Source organism: Mesitornis unicolor, unplaced genomic scaffold (assembly GCF_000695765.1).
Source record: "Mesitornis unicolor isolate BGI_N332 unplaced genomic scaffold, ASM69576v1 scaffold8052, whole genome shotgun sequence".
In the NCBI taxonomy this organism is placed as follows: domain Eukaryota; kingdom Metazoa; phylum Chordata; class Aves; order Mesitornithiformes; family Mesitornithidae; genus Mesitornis; species Mesitornis unicolor.
The window spans coordinates 9226-16060 of record NW_010167079.1 but is presented as its reverse complement, the minus strand read 5'-3'; positions in this window follow the sequence as shown (position 1 = coordinate 16060).

The following is a 6835-nucleotide window of genomic DNA, read 5'->3' as shown; positions in this document are numbered from 1 at the left end:
AAGAGTGTGTTTAGCTTGCACTTTTAAACTAGGTCAGGTTTACCTTCCAACACGTTAGCTGGGGAAGCTTGGAACTCAGTTCAGGTTACACCTAAATCCAGGGTGAGCGCTGTGCTGGATCCTGAGATGCTGCTCTGAGTGTTCCTGAAATTCCTGTGCCAGTTGAGCCGAAAGCATTTTGGTGTCTGCTTGGAAAGCTGTTGCTGTGTCTGTGCGGTAGTGTAATCCCTTGAGTTCACTTTGGATAGCAGCTTGTTTTCCTAGCGTAGTCATGAGAGCGGGGTAGCATGGACAGGAAGGAGCACGTACATGTTGTGAATAACAGAGCTGCATTCTGTAACCTGCAGTGCACACGTTTTTCAAATAGTGGCCGTGGGCACAGTCTGAGAGATTACCCATCTGAACATTTTTTACCTCAGGCTGCACAGCTTATTCACAAAACCCCCAAAGTTACGTATGCATTACTCAGGCCTTTACACTCCAGATTACTTAGTCTTTAAAAAAAACAGCACGATAACACCAAAGGCGTTTAGCGGTTTCAGCCCTGAAAGGGAATCAATAACTCATATTCTGTGAAGAGAGATGCACTGAATCAGGATAAGAAGTGCCAGGTAGTGTTATTGCTTCCCGACTTGCCAGTGGGTGTTCCTTCAGTCACTATTTGGCTGAAGGCTTCAAACTTTTTTTTAGTTTTTAATTTAAAAAAACCTTTGTCCATCAATAGGCAGGCCCTGGAGCTGCACAGATGAGAGACAGATCTGCTTTCACAGAATCATATAAGGGTTGAGGTTGACAGGGACCTCTGGAGGCCACCTGGTCCGACCAACCCCCTGCTCAAGCAGGGCTGCCCAGGACCATGTCCATGTGGCTTTTGAACGTCTCCAAGGAGGGACACTCCACCACCTCTGGGCAGCCTGTGCCGGTGCTCAGTCACCTCACAGTAAAAACCTTCATGTTTCCGCACGAGCAACAGCAATTTTACTTACACATTTCAGTGTATGTGGACTGGATCCTCAAATGCTGCTTCACATCAATGTCAGCTGAAGTTCGTGTGTAGCTTTTTCAGTTTCATGTCCCAGTAAGGAACAGGAGTGTTTCTTTAAAGGAGTGCTTTATGTATTCTGGGCTGTGCTGAAGGAAGGAAGTTCTCTAGAGAGTAGGTAGTGGTTTAATGCCATGCTTCCTTCACTGATCTGGTAAGAGACATTTGTGTGTATCTTAATGGATCCATTTCCAAGCTTTCAGTGTGGATTCATGAGGGATACAGTTTATGCAGAAGACTTACTGAATTCCCAAAAGACCGAAGCTATCCATCTGTCTAACTTACACTCAATTTTTGGTGATGTCTGCTCAGCTGAACATAGTGCTTTAGCTCGGAGACCTACTTCCCAAGAGAGCAGAACAGCAAAATGTGAGCTTTCAATGTCCCCAGCTCATGATGAGCAGGGTGAGGTTGAGGCAAGATACCTTTAAAGTCCCAACCTAGAGCAGAGTCCACCATTTGGGAAGCCTTGGTCTGTGCCTCCAGCTGGCGTAATCAGCCTGGAGTTAGACATATGTGGCTGACAGTTGCTCTTTGACCTCTTGAACAAAAACACTGCCATAGTTGTAGTGTTCAGGTGGGCACTTCCAGTGTGCGTCCAAGTTTGGTCATTTATCTACTGTGGACTACTAGTTCCATACACAGGTTGTTTTGAAGCTGCATATAGTTCAGCCTCCCACTGAAATCCCTGGCTAAGTAACGTGGGGAAGGAGTTACCTTTGTGTGCTGGTTTTGGCTGAGGTAGAGTTAATTTTCTTCATCGTAGATTGTATGGGGCTGTGTTTTGGGTTTGTGCTGAAAACGGCATTGACAACACAGGGACGTTTTAGCTATGGCCAAGCAGTGCTTACACAGTCAAGGCCTTTTCCACTTCTCACCCCAACAGCAAGCAGCAGAACACCTGCCTGCCGATGGGACGCAGTGAAGGAATTCCTTATTTTGCTTCTCTTGCATGTGCAGCTTTTGCTTTACTTATTAAAAGGTCTTTATCCCAAGCTATGAGTTTTCTCACTTTTATCCTTCCCATCCGCTCCCCCATCCCACTGGGGGTGAGGTGTGAGCATGTGGCTTAGTTGCCAACTGGGGCTAAGCCAGGACACTTTGCTGTTTGTTTTCTGTTAGTTCTGTGTTGTTGCAGGAGTGTGGTAACAAGTCATCTGATGGTTGTTTTTTCTGAGAAGCTTGAAAACGAGGTATTTTGTCTTTATTTACATTATTTCTCCTTGACTTGCTGAATATGTAACTGTTTGATGCATGCTTGCTTGTTCATATAGAACTATGCTAAAAGTGGGGAGATTTTAATCTTTTTTTCTTCCCAGAGACAAGAAGCATTCACTTTGGAGAGGGAAAGCTCCCCCCCTCAAGCCTCCTCCTGCTAAGTATCTTCATGGGCTTTGCAAACTAGAAAAAATAAGCTTCACTTGGTCCAGTTCTCCCCTCAAGCAGTACTTGCTCTGCAGAGAGGTTTAGAGGAGTGCCACATGTCTCTGCTCTCCCATGTGGCATGCGCCAGTTCTTTTTCAGCTGATGTCCAAATGTGATGGAAACTCCAGGTAAGAGAGGTAATGGCAGATGTCAGAGGATGAAGCTTGAAAAATCATTATGGATTTGAACCCTAGTAAGGGGCCTGAGGGTATGGAAAGAAAAACAGGGATAGTATGGAGACAAAAGTGGCTGAAATACAGTAATTCAGAGGCTGATAAAGTAATAGTTATGTAGACCAGTTTTATGAAATGCTCCAGTTAAAACATAAAAACACAGCCCTTGTGTAGGGCTATTGGTGCAAGGGATTGGGTTGTGTTCTCGCATTCCCTGTACAAAGTAGGTGTCACCAACATTTTTTGTTATAAAGCAGAGAAATTACTGCATGTGACCAAAACACTGTATAATGCTGCTACAGAAGCCATAGCTAGTTGTGAGGAAAGGGGATCTTTAGTAGAAAATGAGGGGGTTTTTATCTTAATGTTTTTATTGAAACTTCACTGGATAGCTACCAACTTTTTGGCTGCCAGAATGGGAATATATATGAACACACACAAACAAGGATTTTAGGAATGTCAGTGAAAACTCACCCAAATAGAAACAAACAAAAAATCCAGCAGGTTTCTGTAGGCAGGAGATCAACTTTCATCACCCCATGGGACAGTTGAAGACGATGTCTTTCTGAACACCGGGGCTCCTAACCATGTGGCACAAACTTACTGAAAAGCCAAGCTTTGTTCATTCTTCCACTCAGGGAAGAATTCTGTAGGCAATTTTGCACAATTTGTAATGAACGCTTGCCAGTGTGGGCGTAGGGTAGTGTGGCACCACCTGCATCTTACCCTGACAGCTGCTTAATGGGTGCTGCTGATGTCCATACACCAGAAGCTGTTGTCTCACTGCTCAGGAGCAGGGTGGCTGCTGGGCCGTGTGACCAAGGCACAGCCATGCTGTGCTTTCAGACTTAGTTGTCTGGAAGCCTTGTTCCAAGAGGCAAGAGGGAGGAATAGGCGTGAGGAAGATGATGGCAGAGCAATCTCACCCCATACCTGCACTGGGGTGGCTGAGCTCTTGGCCAGGCACTGCTGAACAGCAGTGTGTCTGTGCATGTGTGGCTGTGTCTGTGTGTTCATGCACCCTGCTCAGTGGGGGCTCTGCTGGGCTTGTGTCTGGCAGTGTGGGGGCCAGTGGGCTCAGAATGTTTCCCTTTTCATTACCCCCCAAAAAAATCAGATGCCTGGTGGCCTTCATTTTGTACTGAAGATCAGTTCTTGGGCATGCATGCACATGGATGTGTGTATGGATCTAGCTGTCACATCCTAAACTGGTTGCTAAACAGCTATGTCTATCTCCTACCTCTCAGGGTTAATGTATCCACAGACGCTCATCAAACAGCTGTTAAAATACAGATTGCTGTATCTTATGTCCCATTAACAGGGAATGTTGCAAGAGGGCGACTGCAGGGTGCACCTGGCTGCTGGTCATTCCTGTGGGCCTACTCACCTAAGTTTTCCTGAGGCGGTTTGAAGCAGCTGTAAAGGTAACACAAATGCTGTTGTTGCTGAGCTGGTCACCAGGGGCTGCCTGTTTGATGGAGAATTGATTTTTTTTTTCAGTCCTCTTCTTCGTTTCCTGCCTAAAGATGGCATTAGATTGCAATTTGATTGCTAGTAATTGTGTGGACTTTACTGAAGACACACAGGTCTCTTTCCTTAGACCGGTTTTATCAAATGCTTCAGTTAAAAGACAAAAACACAGCCCTTGTGTAAGGGTCTCAGGGCAAGAGATTGGGCTGTGTTCTGACATTCGCTGTACAAAGTAGTCCTCACCAACATTTTCTTTTTAAAGCACAGAAATTACCATATGTAATGAAAACACTGTATAATGCTGCTATGGAAGCTGTAGCTACTTGTGGGGGGAAAGGGATCTTTAGTCAAAAACAAGGATTGATTTTTCTTTCTTTATTTATTTTTTACTTCATTTATTTATCCAAACCTCACTGGATAGCTACCAACTTGCTGGCTGCCAGAATGGGAATATATATGAACACACACAAACAAGGCTTATAAGGGGGTCAGCGAAATCTTACCCAAATGAAGACTAAGAACAAAGCCCAATACCAGAGTTTTGATCACGTTGTATCTCTGTATCAGCAATGGAAAGGAGCAGAATTTGGTCAGTTGAAGTATATGCACCTTTCATTTCTGTGTGTCTGGAAGCCTCTCTGTGCATTGGCAGGGGCGGAGCTGCTCCCACCTGCTACTTACGGTGAGGATGCTGGGTGCCAGTTTTCTCTTTGGGGGTAGAATTTTGACCATCAGTTGTGAAGACCAAACAGCCTAAGCAGAGCTGTTATCTCTGTACTTTCTGCAGAAGGCCAGTGAGACTGCTTGAAGTTATGTGCTTATTCTTCCCCCCCCCCTTTCCTCCCCTTCTCACTACAGACAGGCTGCAGTTTGGTGTAACCAGAGATGCTGTGCAACCACTGAAGCTACTCAGGGAAAAAAAAAATAAAAAAGAAGATGGAAAGGTGGCGTGAAAGTAGCTGGATGTGCAGGTATGGGTCCTGTGCTGAACAGCAATAGCACTTGCTGGTACTACTCTGAGAGGTGGGGTTTTTGGTTGTGTTTGTGTATAAGTGTACGTGTGTGTGTGTGTGTGTGTGTGTGTGTGGCTAGTGCAGGCTGTTGGTTCTCTTCTTCACTAGCCTGGTGTTGGGTGCAGCTTTAGCAGCTGAGGTGCCAGTCATCTTCCTGTGCACACATTCGCTGAACCAGCTCACAGAGACACTGTGGGTAGCTCCAAAGTCCCATCCATCTGCTCTGGTGCACCTCGTGCTTCTGCTTTGCTCTCGCTGAGGTGTGTGCACACCACAGGCATGCACAGTGTCACTGCAGGCTGCAGTGCTGAGCATCCTCAACTGCATCTGTTCATTACACTGTCAGTCACTGGGACACGGGGATAAAACACACGGGCACAGGAATGCTTTTTTTTAAATGAATTTTTTTAAGAAACTGCATACATCAGAGACAAACAATAATTTAAATACCATGCAGTTTCAGTATGTACAAAAACTAGGACATAGAGATCCAGTTTAATTTTTTTTCTAGTTATTTACATCATTTTCATACAGCCATAATCTGTTAAATTACAATACTGGAAGAGCACATGATTGACAGCCACCACACTCACTCCTATACAAAGACAAACTATATACATACACTTGGATATCAACTGGAAAATGCAACTGGTGCAGGAGTAATTGGGACACATGGGAACGCAGGTAGTGTGCCCATCACCTCCTCTTTGTTTACAGAAGTTGTTCCAAGGTCGAGCAGACTGAACACCTGGGAAAAATATTTCGTCCCCTTTTTCTTTCCTGATATTTTATTAGCCTAGTCATCTCCCATGGCTATTTATACAAAGTGGTTTTATTTGCAGGCACATTAGGGAGCCCCTGTTCGCATATAACTATGGGTTTCCATCTTGCCATCTCTTTTTAGGAGTGCAAGCTTTCCCTAGGCATGCTGGAAGTGCTCCCCTCTGTTGGTTTATGGTGTTTCCACTGTACAGACGACACTGTAGAAAGAATGAAGGGTGAGTTTGGTGACCGGTTGCAGCGATGACAAAGTGCTGTGGTTAGGTGTAAGCCTTAAGCTGAAATATATTTGTGTAGTGGGCTCCCTAAATAGTTTCAGTTAACATAAAATAATTGAAAGTCTGTTATATTCCCCCCCTCCCCGCCCCGTCCTTTCTCTTCTTCAGCTTGCAAGTACCCAGCCAGCGGGGAAAGGCCATAAGGCTGCCCTTCCCTGTCTGTCATAACTACGTCTCCAAGTCCCCATCACCCGCTGCTAGACAGGGGGTGGGTGGGAGGGCACCACTATCATCATGTTTCCTCACCATCGCTTCTTTTTCTTTCAATCAAACCTTTTATGTAGACATCTTGGAGTTGTTTTTTTCCGATCCCTGCCACCTCTGCAGTTCCCCCCCGCCCCCATTTTCCACCTCACCTTTCCATAGGCTGTAGAACAGATGTCACAATACTTGCACATTTTAAGTATGTGCAAGTACTAAGCCCATCAGGATTCGGCAGTTTATAACCAAAATGTTTTTGGTTTGTTTTTTTTTTTTTTCCTTGACTCTAGAATACTAATCTCCATTATCAGCCCTGAAGATGGATGGTTGGAATAGCCATTTTTGTTCTGCGTTGATTTATTCCATTCTCTAAACCTGATGTCATTTCTTGATTACTACTATTAATCTCCTCCTAATATGAATGAGGATGACTGGTGTTAACTGGAATGTTAA